At 44.8% G+C, this 20522-nt stretch overlaps 1 protein-coding gene across 3 annotated transcripts in view; it reads left to right on the top strand.

Moving 5' to 3' along the window:
• Positions 1 to 3683: 3683 nt before the first annotated feature.
• The window catches only part of LOC147453492 (pentatricopeptide repeat-containing protein At3g03580-like), a 48847-nt gene continuing 32008 nt past the window's right edge, over positions 3684 to 20522 (top strand). Inside the window, exons 1-2 of one of the 3 annotated variants that reach the window (XM_086515667.1) lie at positions 3684 to 3993; positions 4141 to 4199. The gene's annotated coding sequence lies outside the window, so the exon portion shown is untranslated. Of the gene's footprint in view, positions 3994 to 4140; positions 4213 to 20522 lie in introns of all 3 variants that reach the window. The other 2 variants (XM_086515666.1, XM_086515668.1) reach the window with 2 other exon arrangements.

Genomic DNA, 20522 nt, shown 5'->3' with positions numbered 1-20522 from the left:
TGAGTAGAAAACTATGTCTCTGTCCCTAAAGCTGTCTTCAAAGGCACATCTAGCCTATATGATCCATTACAATTCCACGCCGCTATCTGGAGCGTCGCCCCATAGGTCTCGCACCGTCATGCTGAGAGCTTTTCCAGAACCACTACTTTCCCTCCTCTATAAAAGGCGATTTTCCGCTTTTCTCTTGCTGCCCTGTGCTCTGGCATCAACTCTTGCCTGTGTGCCACTTGTGCCAATGTAAGGTCATCTCCCAGGAAAATACCGGTTTTCTTAAGAGTTGGCCTCTTCTTTAGAAATTCTTTCCTTATTTCTATATTCGGGAAGCGGAGAATAAGTGCGCTATCCTTTACGTTTCCCTTCTCATCGATTCCTTTCTTGCCCACTCTCCATGCACTTGTGTGAGTAGGCTCTGTGATGCCCATGCGTTGTAGCAGTTCCTTCACTTCTTCATCTACATTCTCTTTGTCTTTGACTCCTGTGACCCGCACATGCAGAGCCCGATTCTTTCTTTTTTGCTCTTCCTCAATGGTCATATTAATAATGGTAGCAGTAGGTGTGGTCTCGAGCATCTGGGCCTTCCCTTTCTTCGCATCCTCAATCCATTTCTCTCCTTCATCAACCTTTTCTTGTGTCTTAAAAAGACGTCCGCCCATGAAGACGCAGTTTTTGATTTCTGTTCATCTCCTTCCTGTAGAGCTTTCATTTGATCCTTCATGTCCTCGAGCTCCTTCAGCACCGAAGGTTGGTCGTCTCCCTTCTCCTTAGTTGCAGATTTGCAAGCCGCAAGTTCTCCTTTTAGCTCCTCGATTATTGCATCTTTTTCCGCCATGTGCTTTTCCATATTTGTTCTCCATGCTTCAAAACTTGCTACTGCCTCATCGAGTTTCTTTTGCATAACTCATTCTGTTACATTTACTTCGGCCTTGATTAGGTTTCGTAATTCCGTTTTCAAGATTTGAATCTCCTTATTCTGTATCCCCCGGATCTCTCTCCTTAGTTCTCTCATCATATATCCATACATGGAGTTTCCTGTAGCTCTTAGCGCTCGCGTGCATTTCCTTCCTGATGTCATCTCTCATGTAGTTTAGCTCTGATTTGAGCATCATTTGGACCTTCTCCATCATTAGTTCATCATGTAGAGAGAGAGAGAGAGAGAGAGAGAGAGAGAGAGAGAGAGAGAGAGAGAGAGAGAGAGCTTTCTACTCTTACAATAGAGACAATGTTTACTTGCCGCAGCAACGCGCGGGTCACATACTAGTTGTTTTAGAATGCTAAAGTGAAGATTCACCTTGCATAATTTTAGTAAATTTTAAACACACACACACACACATGTTTTTTTTTGCGTTCTAGTGTTTTAGAATGCTAAAGTGAAGCTTCATCTTGCATAATTCTAATAAATTCTATACACATACACATATATTAATTAGTTCTTTTATTTCACTTTTCATTTCACAACTTCACATGGCTTTACATTTCTTGCATTTTATAGCTTGATTCGAGTCAGTGTCAACGTTCAAGAAAGTCTCTTTTATTAAGCGGCTGTTGATCGAGTTTCCTCTTCTCAAAGAAGAAAACCGGAAATACTAGTAGAAATTTTGAGATTTGCAGAATTTTTGGACGACTTTCCCACATATTTCATCGGGTTTTCTTCCGTTTACCATGGTTTGCAGCTAGCTAGTCTCAATTTCAATCGGCTCAAGACTAAGCTGAGGCAATTCTTTCCCAAACACTGATACCAATTTAATTCAACCTAACAATTTTATCACTTTCTTATTGTTTTTGAAAGCCGCCGTGACCCTTTCACTTGTTTTCAATGTTTTCATAGGAGAAGGTAGGTCTAATTAAAAGGGACCCATTGCCAAATTAAAACAAAAGAAAACTTTAACATTTTCAAAGGAAAAGGTAGATCTAATAGGCATAGGATTTGATAAAATTAAAAAAATTGGTAATTCTAATAATTTGTGAAAATGCTATATGTAATAAAAACAATAAAATAAAAAAGATACATTAAAAATTTAAACAAAAGAATATTTTAATGTTTTAATGAAAGAAGATAGATTTAACAATCACAAAAAATAATAAAACAATTTAGTGAGATGAATCTTTTTGAAGTCCTTAAATGAAAGGACCCTTTAACAATGCCTCACATCATGGGATCAAACTCCCTCTTTCTACTCTTATTAGATCGAATCTTCCTAGATCCCATTTCCACTTAGCAATTCAACTCGACTCGTCTCAAATCAGTACCACGCAATGAGCGACCTCGCCCTCACCAAGCGAGAGAGAAATCTTCAGGTTGAGTCACTCCATGTGCAAGCTATTCGTTGCACATAATGCAAGCACAAATATATTTATATAAAAAAAACAATCTTCTTCTCCTAGCTCTGTGACATAGCCTCTCCCACCAACCCTCAAGTCTTTCTCCCATCTCCAACTAGCTGGTTGCCCACCATTTTCGACCTCCCTCTGACTTTGCTTGTTATATCTTCCCTTCGACAAAGCGACGTCTCACTTATATTCTTACTAAAAGAATCAACCCAAAATCCTATGCACATATCCTTGCATGCCCAAAAATTGAATGTAGGCTTTAGAGAATAGCATTTGAAAGGCTAAGACTTTTAATGCTATAATGGACACTTGTCAAGCAAAACGATTCGAATGATCTTCACCCTTGGGGTACTATAGCCTTTAGGGTAAAGGGGCCAATAAAAAACCGGCCCCCTTTAATGGGACCCTGGACTCCCCAAGTTTAAAATTGTAAAGGTCCAATGTAGGGACACAAGCGGCCTTGTGGTGATGTGGTTAGCTCAACTCAACTTTAAATCACTGCCGTTGGATCTAGGTTCAAGCCTTGTTGGCTGCCATGTCCCATGATAACCCCCTCGTGTGGCTTTCCACTCACGTCCATTTTTGTTACATAGAAAATCTTCGACGACGTTGCGCGTCACTATAAAAGCATCGTTCGTGGGCGAGATTTTTATTGTAGGTAGGCGTTGATGAGCTCTTCCAATTGTGCTCATCCAACCTGAAAACGATGGAGTATGTTGGCTGCAATTTGCGAAGCCCCTTAGGTGGCCTTAAGTTGGGGGTTTTACCCTAGAAGGCTAAAAGAAAAAAGAACCTCTCTTCCTCGTCCTCTCTCTCTTCTTCTCTAGTGTGTGTGTGTGTTAATGAAAAGAGAAAAATGGTATAACCTTTCTATCACCCAAGTGTGGTAGATTGGTTATGCCATTTCCCTCTTGAATAAAAAGTCTTAAGTTCAACTCTCATCGGATAGATCTAGGGTAAAACCCCTAGTACCGGGACATGTAGTCCAATAGACATTCAATTGAGCTTGGGTAGTTGGTAGCTTCACTGACTCGAAGTGCTGAGGTGACCGTTTGATCAGAGATCAAGCCTTGCTGGGAAATTGTCCCGAATTACCCCTGTAGTATGTCTCGGTTCACCCATGCCATTTTTTTACACTGCAGTTCAAAAAACGTGCACGTGTTCCTCTCATGCTTCGTCAGAGTGAGCTGCACCATTCCTGTTGATTGCCGAAGTCCCAATTCTCTATCGCGCCCCTCAACACATGAAAAGTGCCATCATTGGCTTTGATGAGAGGGCCCTAACTTTCTTGTCCTTGGTTTTACCCTGTGAGGTCTCGTGGGATAGTTTCCCACGACGTTAAAAATTCTCTCCTCCTCTCTCTCTCATGCGTCATACTGGGGAAAAAATTTGCCGCGCGCTCTCTCTCTCTCTCCTTTTGTTTACACTGAACGAAAGCAAGCTTGCGCCGTCGTTAGCCCTGTGAGCATGAGCTTCCTCGAGATCATACCAAGCTCACCATGCTGGAAACGCAAGAGGATTACACATTTGAAAATGAGCAAGGGATGCTTCAGTTGCCCTGTAGCCCCCAGCTTCCACTTGCCATGCAGAAAATGAATGAACGCATGCTCTCAAAATGGGCAATTTTAACAGTGCCGTACATACAATTGAGAGACTTGGGTAAAGGTAAGCTTCGTTTCTCATTCATGTGCATTTACACATTCAACATGGGTAAAGGTACATGTTTGAGAGGCCAAGAATGCATATACAAAGAGAAGGCTTACATTTTGAGAGTTTTCAACCATTGACATACTTGTTTTTTTTCTTGGGCAGTCACGATATAGCTATGCCTTACTCTTGTGTTCAAGAAACATGGCGTAATACTTGCCGCTGTGAGTTATTAAGGTCAGTTGAAAAGATATCATGTTTTTGCAAAAGAGCAAAGCTTGAGGGCTTGCTGTAATTTAGACCATCTTTGTTTGGGATCATTCTTTCATGTATTCCCTTGTGTGTCATCCCATGTGTCATCAAGTAAGAGAATCCCAAGCATAGAGTTGCAAGTATTTTAGCAAGGATTGCTTTGAGCCTTTTGCCAGCTTTTAGACCCTTCTCTTTTGGGGGAGCACAACTGAAAACTTGATGTTTCCATTATTCAGGGGCCCAAATGAAATTGTCCATTATTATTTATTATCCTATCTAAAATGCGGATTGATGAGGATCTTTTGAATATGGAAGCCTTGCTGGTATCAAATTCCTTTGATAATTTATGCTCTCCCTTGGTGTTCTCTTTCTTTTAAGGAACAAGAGTTGTTCTTCCTCTTATGCAGTCATTTGCCATTCAAGAGAGAGATGAATCGTTCATAAGATGGAAAGGGAATCAGGAGAGTGATGGGACCATAGAGATTCTTGAATGCTGAAGGAAGCTTACCAAGGAGTGTGGGTGGAGAAATTCTCGAATGATGAACTTACCAAGGAGCTGCAACGTGTAAGTGTTTGATGAGCTTGCTGCTGCTGGTGCTGAACCCACGTCCGCCCGCCCGCCCAACCAACCCTTCCTCCCCGGCTCGCGTTGCCCCTACCCCGCCCGCGCTGCCCTCACCCTAAGGACTATAATGACGTCGTCAGAATTGCCTTAGCACAGGAAATGAAGCACAACAAAGGCAAGCTGAAGGGGGGTTCTTGAGGTTCTTTGGTTCTTGAGGTTCTTGAGTTCCTTAGCTTGCAATCTATGTTTGAGAAGGCTTTTCTCTTACCCGAGCTTGACTCTTTCCTGCGGGCGCACCCCTTGGCGACCTTGCGCTCACACCAAAGTTTCTTTTCCCCACCTCATGACGAGTGGCTGGCCGCTTAGTGCACGCTCCGCTCTCAATGAGTGAAAAGAGGAACAAGGGGAGGTTGGACAAGCCCTTCTTTCTTGGGTTACCTGTCACTCTTCAAAAACACGATTAGGATTCGACACACCCAAGTGGACTTGGGTTACGTGCGACCGCAACAAGCAAAAAATTTCGTGTGGTTCTTTTCTTGAGTGATACAGAACACTACCAAAGCTCTGATACCAATGTAAGGTGCAGTGGAAGTGAATGTTGATCTTGCTCAAGATAAGTGCTCCGAACTGAGCTCAAGGGTTTCTTTTACTTACGGAAGGGAGAGCCTTTTGTTCCTTTAGTGAGAGAGTGCAATGATCACAAACAAAGTGAATGCTACTATGAATGAAGGTGCTGAGAGAGAGAGAGAGAGAGAGAGAGAGAGAGAGAGAGAGAGAGAGAGAGAGAGAGAGAGAGAGAAGAAGAAGAAGAAGAAGAATACGACACTAGACGGTTCTCAAACCTTCCTCCAAGGGTCCCTCTCTCTATGGCGAGAGAGGTCTATGCTATTGATTACACAAATCTGGTACCATGGTCTAGATGCAATGGACTTGCCGACGATGTCCACGACAACGACGACGCTACGAGGACGGATTGAAATATAAAAATGCTAGGGTTGAACTGTTGAAATCCGCAAAAACATTGACTTTTTGTTGATCTCTGACATTGTGTCGGCGAGAATAGCGATGGCGACGACTATGCGCTTAAAATGCAAAGGCTGAAATCTACGCACAGCGGGGTGAATCTGAAAACGATGGCTGACTCGACGGTAGGGTGAGGATCTGTTGTGGGTAGGTGAGATCTACGAGGCTAATGGCTAAATCTGCGGTGTCCAAGTGCTGAAAACTGAAAACGCTGATATGTTGGACTGATCTGATGCCGCAATCTGCAAACGCTAGGCTGAATATGCAAACTGAAAACGCCAGGCTGACCTGTAGCAAAAACGCTAGGCTTGATCTGTAGCCAAAAATGCCATCTGTTGTGTTGGCTGGAAACGCTAGGTCTCTTGCTGGTCTTGTTGAGAAGGTGCACTGCAAGTTGCTGGAACTTCTTCTGCTTCTTCTGCCAGAAAGTGCTAGCGCTAGGTTTCTTATATAGTGACTTAGCAAATTTGCCCTACTCACTTTTCCAACAAAGTCACTTATTAAATAACAAGTGAAAAATGACTCGCATAGCAGCTAAAATACGCGTATTTTATTTAGAATACACGACGTCCCGTATTGAAACGTACAATACGTCTTATAACGTTTTCTATTCTAACGTTTTTTTGCTCAAAACGTATGTCTTTTCTTAGTTGATCAATTGTGTTTTAGAGCTTCATGGTGCTTGTCTATGTATGCTATGGTTAATTATTGAAGAGTCATTGAGGAGGTCCATGAACCGCTTCATTTGTCCTTATTAAAGTATCATATCTAATAAAGTTGACGTATTTTATTTTTGATTCTCAAAAATATGTCTAGCATGCTGTCACGTGACACATCCAGCCCTATGTGTCTGTGGACAAGCTACAGCATGATCAGGGTTCAGTCAGTCCAGTCAGTCTAGATTAGAAGTGATCTGGCACTTTTTGTGAGTCTATTCGTAGACCGTGCATGCCGAGTCACTTAGCATAGATGCATATCCTCTGGTTGCACACAGCATGATCATCAGTATTCCCTTCAGAATCCATCGGATTCAGTCAGGGAAATTTTCCAGGTGCATTTAGCCTATTTTTCCTATTTTTGACATTTTTCACTTATTATTTTTAAGTGACTTTCCAACAAAAGTAGGTAGGGCAATTTTGCTAAGTTTGTATATAAGCAAACCCAAGTTAGCACTAAATGGCAGAAGAGGCAATAGGAGCTCCTGCTCAACAGGCACCTCTCAGCAAAAACCCCATCAGAACCCTTGCGTTTTGGTTTTCCCTCATCGCTTACACCCTCATTTGCCTAGCATTTTCTGTCCCTAGCAGATCTCCACCGCAAGCCGACATCAAGCCTAGCGTTTTGCTTCGTGGGCATCACCCCTAGTCCCGGCGTGTCAGTCCCTTCATCGCCAGCACCCCTAGGGAGGCCAGGGTTTTCCTAACGCTACAACAGTCCCCAGCGTTTTTGGTTTTCAGCCCTTGTTGCAACAGATGCAGCAGCGTTTTCAGCTCTGAAGACGATAGCAGATCCAACCCTAGCCACATGCAGAACATCCCCATTTTCAGCCCACAAAAACGCAGCCAAAACAGTCATTTTCGGCCACCGAAAACAGTCCCAAATTTTTAGCCATAGTGTGTTTTTGGACAGCAGATAAAAGACCACAGATTTCAGCCCTAAAGTCGTCGCCGTCGTCCCCGTCGTCGTCATCGGCATAGTCCCAAGTTGCATCAATCCATTGCATCCGCATTGTACCACTTTGTGCAATCAATAAGTAGACCACTCTCGCCGACGAGAGTGGGGCCTTTGGAGGAGGGTTTTACAACGTCTCTGGTGTCGTATTTCTCTTCTCTCGCTATCCCTCAGTCTCATGCACTTCCATTCACAGTGTCCATTCACTTTGTTTGTGTCCATTGCACTCTCTCACTAAAGAACCTTGAGCACAATTCGGAGCACTCATCTTGAGCAAAGTTCAAGCATTCATTCGGCTGCACCTAACATATGCGTATTGTACACCGCATATTAAATGTCCCGTCCCGTATTGTAGCTGCTATGAAAATAAGTAAATAGGGAAAATGGGTCCTATGCACTGTAAAATGCTCATGTTGGGTACTGAATGTCATGCTGATGATCATGCTGTGTGCAACCAGAGGATATGCAACTACTCTCCAAGTGCCTGGACATGCACGGCCTGCGCGCAAGCTCACAAAGGTGCCATAACACTTTCTAAGCTGACCTTAACCCTAGACCTGAAGTAGCTTGTCCACATGCACATAGGGTTAGATGTACACGTGATAGCCCATTATGACTGACTGCTTTTTAAGACGAGATTTTTTGGAAGCTTCATGTTGCTGCTTTTGTTTCTGATGATTCCAATAAGAAGTTGGTTGTTTAGATGTCACCTAACACATCCAACCCTATGTGTCCGTGGACAAGCTACAGCATGATTAGGGTTCAGTCAGTCCAGTCAGTCTAGATTAAAAGTGATCTGGTACTTTTGTGAGTCTATTCGTAGACCGTGCATGCCCAGTCACTTAGAGTAGATGCATATCCTATGGTTGCACACAGCATGATCATAAGCATTCCCATCAGAATCCATCAGAATCCTTCAGGGGAATTTTTCAGTGCATTTAGCCTATTTTACCTATTTTTGACATTTTTCACTTATTATTTTTAAGTGACTTTTGTTGGAAAGTAGGTAGGGCAAATTGAGTAAGTTTGTACATAAGCAAACCTAGACTAGCACTAATTGGCAGAAGAGGCAGCAGGAGCTCCATCGCTCAACAGGCAACTTCTCAAGCAAGACCCCCTTGGTGGTTCGCCCTCCAAGCAAGAAGCACCATCCCCCATTGGCGTTTTCTCCAGCAAGTAGTCATCGTTATCCAGTCCTTGCCCTAGCGTTTTGTATCAGCAACCCATCGGCAAACTTCAGGCCTAGCGTTTTGATCCTTGCCATCGCTAGCAGATTCTCAAGCCTAGCGTTTTCAACAGATAAGAATAGACATTTTCAGCCCGAAAGGACCAACAGTTTCAACGCTTAGGAACCTCAGTTTTCAGCCCTAAAACCTGCAGATTTTCAGCGACAAAGATCAACAGAATCAGCCCCAAAACCAGCGTTTTTGGATTTGCAGCAGATTTCAGCCCATAGCGTTTTTTGTCACGTGACACATCCAACCCTATGTGTCCGTGGACAAGCTACAGCATGATCAGGGTTCAGTGAGTCCAGTCAGTCTAGATTAGAAGTGATCTGGCACTTTTGTGAGTCTATTCGTAGACCGTGCATGCCCAGTCACTTAGTGTAGATGCATATCCTCTGGTTGCACACAACATGATCATAAGCATTCCCATCAGGATCCATCAGAATCCTTCAGGGAGATTTTCCAGTGCATTTAGCCTATTTTCCCTATTTTTGACATTTTTCACTTATTATTTTTAAGTGACTTTTGTTGGAAAGTAGGTAGGGCAAATTGAGTAAGTTTGTATATAAGTAAACCTAGACTAGCACTAATTGGCAGAAGAGGCAGTAGGAGCACCAATGCTCAACATGCAACTTCTCAAGCAAGAACCCCTTGGTGGCGATTTTCCCTCCAAGCAAGAAGATCCACTTCCTTAGCGTTTTTGGAGAGCGCTAGTAGATCCCAGCCTCTAGCGTTTTCCAGATTTGCAAGCCTAGCGTTTTTGGAGAGCTCTAGTGTTTTCCAGATCTGCAGCCTTAGCGTTTTCAGCATGTCAGAATCGCTCTCAACCATGGCGAAAAGAAAACCTCAAGAACCTCAAGAACCTCAAGACCCTCAAGAACCCAAGAACCCAATACCCTCAAGAACCCCAGTTCCTCGTGAACTTAAGAACCAAAGATCATAGTGCATGGTCATCACCCGAAGCGGAATGGATACTTCGCATACAGGCGATGAACATGAGAGTGGCGACGAAGAATTTTCCCCACCAAGAGTTTTTTCCGACCCTCCCCCTTCGCCATCTACGCCACGAGTTGTACCAACTTCCATGGAGGCGATGGTCAAGTCGATGTTGGACATGATGGCCCAACAACAAGAAGCGAATCGCGTGCGCGAAGAAACGAAAGAATTGCAATACAACAAGAAGCGAATCGCATTGCCTTGGAACGCGAGCGCGATGAACGAGAAGAAAGAAAAGCACAAAGACAAGAGGAAGCTGAAGCAAGACGAGCGGCCTTAGAGGCCAATTGGAAGGCTCAAAGAGAAGCAAGACGAGCGGCCTTGGAGGCCGAGCGTGAGGCTCAACGAGACCTCCGCACTCAAGAATTGGTTCGACAAGTACTTGCCTCGAAGTCCGAACCAGCCAAAGATCGTGGGAGTTCCTCAAGTGGCGCAAGCCATGAGGTGGATTTCAACAATCCAGTCACAGAGAAGTTGATTTTCAGTAAGTATGATGGTAAGATGGATGCTACGGTTATTCATTCTTGGCTGCATCAATTTAATGCTTATTTTGCGACAACTAAGAAGACAGGGAATAGCAAGGTTTTGATGGCAGCTATGTACCTTGCCGGTGATGCCATGAATTGGTACCACGCATGGCAAGACACACAGTTAGCCGCGCACCTAGAGGAAGCCGACGAACTCACGCCCCTTTCCTTCAATTGCTCTGATTTCCAAGACAGGCTCAAGGCGCGGTTTATGCCGCCTCAGTACCTCGCACGATTGAAGGACGGTTGGCACGCTCTTAAGCAAAATGGTATGCCGGTTATGTCTTTTTCTAATCGTGTTTTGCAGCTAGGTACCCAATTACGCAAGTCGGATGATGAACGCAAAGAGGCATTCCTTTATGGATTGGACGAGTATATCAAGTACGATGTCAAGGTGCTCGATCCAATCGATCTCAACAAGGCGGTAGCGATTGCTCTCGCACAGGAGATGAAGCACAACAAGGGAAAGCCTAAGGAGAACAAGACTTCCACAAGTACCTCGCAGACTTGTTAGAACCCTTAGAACGGTACGAACGGTAACTCTTCTAACCAGTCTTCCAATAGTCTCTCAGAAAAGAATTTTTCCAATGAACCTAAGGGTAAGGCTAACGGAATTGCTAAACCTAAGCTCATTCCAGATGAAAAGGTAGCACAAGGAATTTTAGGAGGATACATCACGTCGGAAGAGCAAAGCACTTATTCTAAGGAAGGTTGTTGTTTTCATTGTCGTATTAAGGGTCACATAAAAAGAACATGTCCTAAGCTTGAATCGAATGAATCTAAAGAATCCACAGAACCCACTTCCTCTGTCAATGCAATTACTGATAACACGAGTGTGCCCCAAGTTTCTCTTGACCCTCCCATTGATGATTCTCTCATTAAATGTTATGGTCATATGTCGGGGCACCGTTTTGTCATATTGTTTGACCCAGGTAGTACGCATGATGTGATCGGTCTCTCTCTTGTTGAGAGAGCCTGCCTAGAAGTTAGTCAGAAATCTCCTCTCGAGGTCTCTGGCTTTCTTCTTGGTATGGACTCTCTCATCACGCAAGAGTGTCTTGATGTGTTATTTTCAATCCAACAAGCTACTTTCCGTAGATGATTTTTTGTCTCTCCTCTCTCAAGATGTGATATGATTTTGGGCATTCTATGGTTTCGTGATCTTAACCCTCTCATTGATTAGGAGGCTAACACTTTCACTTTCAATGCCAAAAGTGACTCTCACATTGTCATTCGTGGAGAGAACATTGTTCATTCTCCCTCTCTCATTGCTAATATGCAGGACAAAATTGAAAGGATTCAGGAGAAGGAGACTCTCTCAGTCTCTTCTTCTCCAAAGCATGACACACAGGATTTGCATGATTATGAGAAGCATGATGATGATTTGAATGACAATGATAAGCATGATGATTTGGATGATAATGATGAGCATGATGATTTGCATGATCAAGATGTGATTTCTCACAAGCATGATGATTTGCATGATCAAGATGTGATTTCTCACAAGCATGATGATTTGCATGAAGATGACGTGATTGTTCACAAGGATGATGTGTTAGTTGATGCTTTTTCTAGCGAAGCTAACATCGTTGCAAATTCGATCAATCACGAAGAATCGATCTTGGCTCTCGAGCCTAGGTCCAAAGCACCCCTTCAGGAAGAACCGATCTTGGCTCTCGAGCCTAGGTCCAAAGAGCCCTCATAGGAAGTAATATGTGTTCGCATGATTGATACGCACGAATTGTTCGAGTGTTTCATTCGTGATCGTTTCCTGTATTCTAGTCAGCGTTTTTATGTGATCCCGTTTCCTAGGCATGACATATTGTACGTTGAGCACGTTTCAGTCATGAATGAGCACGAATGTATGCGGATTGTTCATGAAAAGCTGAAAAGTATGGGCTCAAGGAAGTCACATTTCATGTCTCTTCGCATGACACATGCGTAGAACGAGCACATGAAAGTATGAGCACCAAGCATGGGCATTTCCGTTGTGAATTGCCAGAGTTGATTTCTCTAGGTCATAAGAGAAAGATTCGATCTCATTGTTTGCGTGTGTGTGGTGAACGGTTTGGCACTCCGTCTATTTGTTCATCTACATTGCATGCACAGTCTTTGAGGAAGACAAGATCTTTTCTACTACTTTACAGGGAATAGGTATGTTCATGGTTTTGTGTTGGAAATGGTTTCATGAATTTTCAGCTATGGAGATTCTTGAAGAAGAAAGAAGCATAACTCTAGACGAAGTTGAAGCATCGAAGGAGCCACAGGAGACTTTGTGTCGCTTTCGGCGCGGCCCAAAGAAGCAAGCGTTGCAGACCTTTATGAAGTTCAAGTACCGCACGACCCACACATCAGAGTGGGCCAGCGAAGAGTCACTTCCAGGATTCCGGATGCTATTGGCAATCTCCCTCAATGCCATACAGTTCGGTACCAATACCTCACTTTGAAAAGGAGGGGACATCCAACCCTTTGTGTCGGTGGACAAGCTATAGCATGATCAGGGTTCAGTCAGTCCAGTTAGTCTAGACTAGGAGTGATCTGTTACTTCTCTGAGTCTTTTCGTAGACCGTGCATGCCCAGTCACTTAGTGTAGATACATATCCTCTGGTTAGACACATCATGATCATAAGGATTCCCATCAGAATCCACCAGAATCCTTCAGGAGAATTTTCCAGTGCATTTAGCTTATTTTACCTATTTTTGATATTTTTCACTTATTATTTTTAAGTGACTTTTGTTGGAAAGTAGGTAGGGCAAATTGAGTAAGTTTGTACATAAGCAAATCTAAACTAGCACTAATTGGCAGAAGAGGCAGCAGGAGCTCCACCGCTCAACATGCAACTTCTCAAGCAAGACCCCCTTGGTGGTTCCCCCTCCAAGCAAGAACCATCCCCCATTGGCGTTTTCTCCGGCAAGTAGTCATCGCCATCCAGTCCTTGCCCTAGCGTTTTGCATCAGCAACCCATCGGCAAACTTGAGGCCTAGCGTTTTGATCCTTGCCATCGCTAGCAGATTCTCAAGCCTAGCGTTTTCAGCAGAGTCTCAAGCCTAGTGTTTTCAGCAGATAATAACAGACATTTTCAGCCCGAAAGGACCAGCAGTTTCAGCTCTTAGGAACCTCAGTTTTCAGCCCTAAAACGTGCAGATTTTCAGCGACAAAGATCAGCAGAATCAGCCCCAAAACCAGTGTTTTTGGATTTGCAGCAAATTTCAGCCCATAGCGTTTTTGGACAGCAAATAAAAGATTGCAAATTTCAACCCTTAGGTCGGTGTCGTCATCCCCGTCGTCATCGCCGACATATCCTAGACTTGCATCAGTCTCATGCATACAATTTGTACCAGTTTGTGCAATCATAAGCAGACCACTCTCGCCGACGAGAGTGGGGCCTTCGGAGGAGGGTTTTACGTCTCTGGTGTCGTATCTCTCTTCTCTCTCTATCTCTCAGTCTCATACACTTGCACGCACAGTGTCCATTCACTTTGTTTGTGATCATAGCACTCTCTCATTAAGAACGGAAGGCTCTACCTTCCATAAGAACAAAAAGGAACCTTGAGCACAAGTCGGAGCACTCATCTTGAGCAAAGCGCAAACATTCATTTAACATTAGAACTGTAACTTTTCCAAGAATATTTATGCGGAGACTTTTGCTGCTCGTGCGAAGGTACTTTGTCTAGTTGTCTCTGAGAAACCACGCTCTGGGTGAGAAAATTTGAGCTTCGAAGCCTTTGGTTTGAGTGGTTCTTCCTGGTTGACCAGAGAAGCTTCAAAAGAAGATGGCGGAGAAGCAACATTAGTCGTCTGAGAAGTTGTAGGAGGATTCTGAGAAGTGTTTTGCGTCTGCATCTGCTCTAAGCGAGTGTTGATGGAAGCAAGACTTGTTGTGAAAGTCTATTGTAAAGCTTCCATTTGGGCTTTGAGAAGTGTAAGCATTTGCGCCTGCTGATTATCTTCTTCTTGGATTGTCGACATGGCTCTTCCTCAGAGAGAGGGCCGAGGAGAAGCTTATGGGAAATAATCGGGGAAAGCCGATGCCGAAGACTCGTCGAGCTCTGCTAGTTAGTCGGAATCCAGGTCCGATGCCTCGAGATCCTCGAAAGGTGTGTAATCCGGGATGAGGATCTCGCTGTGAACTCGCGCCGGGGGCTGGTGTGAAATAATATTGTTGATGACGTCGACCCAGCACTTAGTAAGGGAATAAGCTAGGTGAGGTAGCAGCCCAAAATGAACTCGAAGTGCGGCAATTGAATGGGCTCGCAAGTCAGGTATATGTGTCACACCACCCAAGTCTAGAACTGTCTCGCATGGCGATGGGTGACGTAGAGCAAGTACTCCTGCGGGGCCGGCACAACCTGCAGGAATATGGGCCGGTTCTGGAACAGGTACAATGGCTGGGAAATGTATCGCGTGTAGGAGATGCACATCAGGGCAACGTTGGATGATGGGGTAGGAGCAGCTTGCAAAAACTTAGATCGCTGGCTGGGTTGCTTCTTTTACATAATGGGGATAACTCAATAAAAGGTGAGTTCACATGGGAATTTTTTTTTTTTTTTTTGGCAATGTAACCATTAAAATTGGAGTCATTCAATAGCGTGAAAACTCATACGCTGCTGGCTGGTAACGTAAGAAAACAACACCAATGAAAGGTTTTTGCTAACGAAGGGGCAGCCAGGGTGAATGTTTCCATAGACAGCGCTTGGGAAAAGGCACAACAGTCTCTCGGCACGAGGGGGTACTGCCAAGGTGAAGGGGTGTTGCTGGGCGGATTTGATAACTGTTTGCGCGAAGTGGTGCGACCCAATGCACGATGTTAAGTATGGAGCCTGATTTACCCCTTACAATTTTTTGTGTTAAAAACGCACATTTGTAAGGTCCCCATTATGAGGAGAAGCCATCGTGCGTGAAGAAAAATAACTCGCCGGAAAATAAAATCACTCGCCGGAAATCAAAATTTTAACGCCCAGTCTCATCGGAATATTCATTTTTGCCGGAATATTATGGTCGGATGGTGGCCGAAAAGTGGTCGGAAAACGATCGGTCGGTTGGCCGATAGTCAATGGCCGGTGGTCGGAAGTCAATGGCCGATGGCCGGTGGCCGAATTCAAAAGCGGATTTGTCTTCTCAAGGGCGGCTACACATGGGCGGATTGGAGGGTCCGATTTGGACTTATCTACACAAGGGCGGCTACACATGGCTGCCTCTCACGAGAGAGGGCAGCCCTTTTGGTCTATAAAGAGGCCATTTCTACACACATTATATAGTGTGAAGTTGATGCAACACGGTGGGTGTGAGGTGGTGAGAGTGAAGCAAGGCGGGAGCTTCAAAAGGGTATAATCCCTTTGTAACCTACTTCTTGTTTTGAAGTACTAAAGCCATTGAGTGGCTGCTTTCCCGTGGACGCAGCCCACATTGGGTGAACCACGTATAGCGTGTGTGCTCTCTTTCTCTCTCTCTCTCTCTCTCTCTCTCTCTACTCTATAATCTCTTGTGTGTGAAAATTATTTCTCTCCATTAAGTAATCTATTCAATTATCTACTAAGCTACGTCCTATTTCCTAACACACGAAAAGGCACAACCCGACGAAGAGGTACTCGAAGAGCTACCAACAAAAAATCTCTACACTCTTACCGGTTACACCACACACATCTGGCTCTGGTACGCCTTCATTCACTTTGCTGACTCCATAATCTCTTATCTGCTCTATATATGTATTACATATAGTGTAGGGTAAGAGTTACCTCATATTCGTTTGCGTGTGTGTACCACCTTTTGTCACGTCACACATCCAACCCTATGTGTACGTGGACAAGCTACAGCATGATCAGGGTTGAGTCAGTCAAGTCAGTCTAGGTTAGAAGTGATCTGGCACTTTTGTGAGTATTCGTAGACCTTGCATGCCCGGTCACTTAGCATAGATGCATATCAGCATGATCATAAGCATTCCCATCAGAATCCATCAGAATCAGTCATGGGGATTTTCCAATGATTTTAGCCTATTTTCCCTATTTTTGACATTTTTCACTTATTAATTTAAGTGACTTTCCAACAAAAGTAGGTAGGGCAATTTGGGTAAGAAAATATATAAGCAAACCAAAGCTAGCACTCTTTGGCAGATGAGCAAGGAGCACAACAGGCCTTTGGCAACAGGTACTCCCCTCTCTCAGCAAGAACCCCTCAAGCACCTATCGCCTTGGCGTTTCCACCAACCACCAGCCCTAGCGTTTTTCACCATTGTTAGCACCTCCATCGCCTGTCATTTTCAGCAAGTTCTTGGACCGCGTTGCTTCCCCAACACCTAGCGTTTTTCACCATCGCTACAGGATGCTAACTACCAGCGTTTTCAGCCCTAACGACAGCAGATACAACAGCATTTTCAGCATAAGATACTCAGCGTTTTCAGCCCCAAAAACAGCAGACCAATCAGCGTTTTTCAGCCCCCAAAAACAGCAGCCAAATCTGCGTTTTCAGCAGCCCCAAACAGTCCCAGATTTTCAGCAGATAGCGTTTTTGGACAGCCGTTAAAAGCTTGCAGATTTCAGCCCTTAGGTCATTGTCGCCATCCCCGTCGTCGTCACCGACATAGCCCCGAGTTGCATCGGTTTCCATGCATCATCATTGTACCACTTCATGCAATCAATAGTAGACCACTCTCGCCGACGAGAGTGGGGCCTTCGGAGGAGGGTTTTACAACGTCTCTAGTGTCGTATCTCTCTTCTCTCTATCTCTCAGTCTCATACACTTGCACGCACAATATCCACTCACTTTGTTCGTGATCACAACATTCTCCATTAAGAACGGAAGGCTCTCCCTTCCATAAGAACTAAAAGGAACCTTGAGCAAATATGGATTACTCATCTTGAGAAAATACAACATTCATTCCACTGCACCTAACACCTTTCTTCTGCTTCCATACAACTCTGGGAAGGAGGGGAGAGGGTAGCGGCGAAGGTGAGAGGCTCACAACCTTCGGACTCGGGAAAAAAATTTGCTATGATACCATTGTAAGGATTCTAGTTACTAATCTTTAATTAAGTACTTAAACTCATGTTTAAGACTTAAGAAACTTGAACTTGACTCAGAGACAAGACTCAGAAGAGTGTGTGTTTGATTTATTGAGTGCTTTATTGAAACGTGTTACAAGGGCATTCTTATATAGAAACTGAAGAGACGATGAAAAGACATGACCATAGGTCAAGAGACATGACTCTAGGCCAATAGTCATGTCCCTTTGTTGTAGAGTCGTGACCTGTCGGCGTAAAGTTTCAACCGTTCGCTGAAGAGGCATGGCTATTCGCCGAACAAGTGCGACTCTTGGGCGAAGGGACGCATCCTTTGGGGAATTGGGGGTCTCGGATGTGGTACGTCTTCGTATCCGCAAAAGAATCAAGCAGGAAGGTAATACCAAGACAGAGAATACGTCACAATCGTGACAGTGCATGTCCAGGCACTTAAGAGTAGCTGCATACCCTCTGATTGCACAACCGAGGATCATTAGCATCATGACCTAATACCCAGCATGAGCATGTCCCACCGCACGAACCTAGTTTTGCTACAGCATGTGAGCCACCTCTAATAAGTCATTTATTTTATAATTGACTTATTTTATTTGTCAGAATCATGAGGGCTAGAAGGAGCTTGCTCGACCCAACACTTTTTCGCTATATAAGCAGGGCAGGGGATGCTAGTTGAAGACAGAAGAGCCAGAGACACAAGGAGGCAAGCACCCAACAGACTGGCAGCACCTCATTTCTCTCTAGCGTTTTCTCCAGAAAGAAGACTAGCGTTTTCAACATTGAAGACCAGCGTTTTCAGTTTTCAGCCCTTAGCCTCGCAAGAATCATGAGGGTTGGAAGGAGCTTGCTCGACCCAACACTTTTTGGCTATATAAGCAGGGCAGGGGACGCTAGTTGAAGACAGAAGAGCCAGAGACACAAGGAGGCAGGCACCCAACAGACTGGCAGCACCTCAGGCCTCTCTAGCGTTTTCTCCAGAAAGAAGACCAGCGTTTTCAACATTGAAGACCAGCGTTTTCAGTTTTCAGCCCTTAGCCTCGCAAGAACCCGCATCGTTTATTGCAGATGCTCGCCGTCACGACTCTAGATCCCATTTCAATCAGCCTGGCATTCTCTATTTTCAGCAGACACCGGCAAGCGTTTTGCAGATTCAGCCCAGATCAGCCAGCATTTCTGTTTTGAGCCACACAGTTAGCGTTTTTGCATTTCTTAGCCCTTGCAGGCCTTGGCGATAGCAGACCAGCCCTAGCCTCGTAGCAGTAGTAGATCCACATCATCGGATCTTAGCATTTTAAATTTCAGCCTTGACATTGTCGTCATCTTCGACATCATCGTAGTCAAGTACCACAACATCTAGAAGCATTGTACCAGAGTTTGTGCAATCTAAAGCAAATACCTCTCTAGCAATAGAGAGGGGGGGGGGTCCTTGGAGGGGGGTTTGGGACCCCATCTGGTGTCGTCTTTTCTCTCTCTCCCTCTCTCTCTCTCTCTCTCTCTCTCTATAGCACTCTCACTCACAGTTTGCATTTCACTCTCTTGTTTTGGTCGTTGTACATTCTCTCATTAAGTCAAGGAAGGCTCTCCCTTCCTGTCAGTAAAAGGAACCTTGAGCATCACTGACCCTAGAGAAAGGACCGAAACCCTCTCTGAATAAGCAGTGGAAACGGCCCCATATCTCACAGTACATTGTGCAATGACATATGTAATGTAGCTCTGTCTCTAGCTCTAGCTCTAGCTAGCATAAGCAGCATATCCTGCTATGTGCTGGTATCCCTGTGAATCTACCAGTCTCAATCTCCAGCTGATGTGAGGATGTGCGTATGTGACCAATGGCACACCGCAAACCATGAGACATATGTGTGTCCATGTAGTTGGGTCGAATCACAAACCCATCTCCTATGAGGTGGAGAAGATGCTCTCTATAGAAAGCCATCTTCGTGCCCAGCTCGTGTGGCGGCTCTACCCATGTCCTCCTGGTCTCCAGCTGGATCAGGCCTTGACGAATGAGCCTAGTAGCCTCCACCCGAGTAAGAGACATCGAGGGTGCCTGAAGAGAGTATTGGAAAGGGGGCAGCCTGTCCATGGTGAAGCCATGCGTCTGAAACCATGATGTCACTGTGCATACTAGCATGAAGCGTCCCCCTGAAAAGCTAACTATCTGGAAGACTCAAGGGCGAGTCTAGCATATCTGTCTCTAGTAGTATCCCACAAGGTGTGCACAAAGCAGAGTGATCTGGTAAGCGCCTCAATCTCCATAAGAGGGGCAGCTAGCTCTGCTCGAATGATAGCGTGGGGTACAAAGGCCTTGGCTTTGATCAGTCGAGAGATCATAGATACCAAGGGCCTCTCCATACTTCTCCAACCATCCTGGCCTACAGAAGGTCCCCATATTTGCACCCCATACAACATAGCTGAGGCTACTAAAGTATCAAAGAGAGCGAGGAGGGGCGGGAGATGATGATGATGATGTTGTATTTACGTCCTCGGGGGGCCAAAATGACCCATGGGACCACAAAAAAATCTACAAGAGGCTCCCCTCATGTGTGTAGAGGGGGTAGTGGGCTAGTAGCTTTCTTGTGTGTCAGTGTTGTGTGATGATCCAATACTTTGGCAAAGTAGATGCCTAAAGCTACTGGGGAGGGGTGTGTCCGAGAGAGAAGCTCCTCAAAGGTGACATCCCCTTGCAATAGCAGTGGAAAATCAGCACGGATGTGCGCGTATGCTGGGCACTCGATGGTGACATGGGCCTCGCTTTCCAATTTGTTTAAATTGCATTGTGTGCATGTCCTTCTATTTTCCTTAATATTCAGCCACCCTCCCGTTTCAATCCTGAGCATGTGTGATCGCGTCCGCATCAAAGTAATGGCCCGTCTTGCCCGGTGGGACATAGGTGTCGTGATATGCATCTGGGTGTCCCCAGTCTTGTAGGTCTCCCAATATCGTGTATTGATGTGTTTGCCGTAGTATTCAAATTTGGACCTGTGTACTGCTGTACTCCATCTAGTGTGTAGGGCTTCAAATATGCTTCTGTCAAAATTCAGCCCATGCTCATGTTCAATGCCTTCCTCTATGTGCATGTCCACATGGTCTCCTACATTCCATCTAGAGAACCATTTCCGTATGTCTTCTACGAGACTGGATGTGAGAAATTTACTCTTGTAATTCTTTTGCGGTTTACATCCGGCTTGCCATGCCATGTGGGGTAGACGGCTCTCCGGCATCATCTTAACTTTCATGAGGTATCTGTGTACCCTCTGTAAGGCTTGCATTTCCAAG

Source organism: Adiantum capillus-veneris, chromosome 7 (assembly GCF_014529385.1).
Source record: "Adiantum capillus-veneris isolate H3 chromosome 7, ASM1452938v2, whole genome shotgun sequence".
Taxonomy (NCBI): Eukaryota; Viridiplantae; Streptophyta; class Polypodiopsida; order Polypodiales; family Pteridaceae; genus Adiantum; species Adiantum capillus-veneris.
The sequence above is the reverse complement of the archived record's forward strand: the minus strand, read 5'-3'. Positions and strand labels throughout refer to the sequence as shown.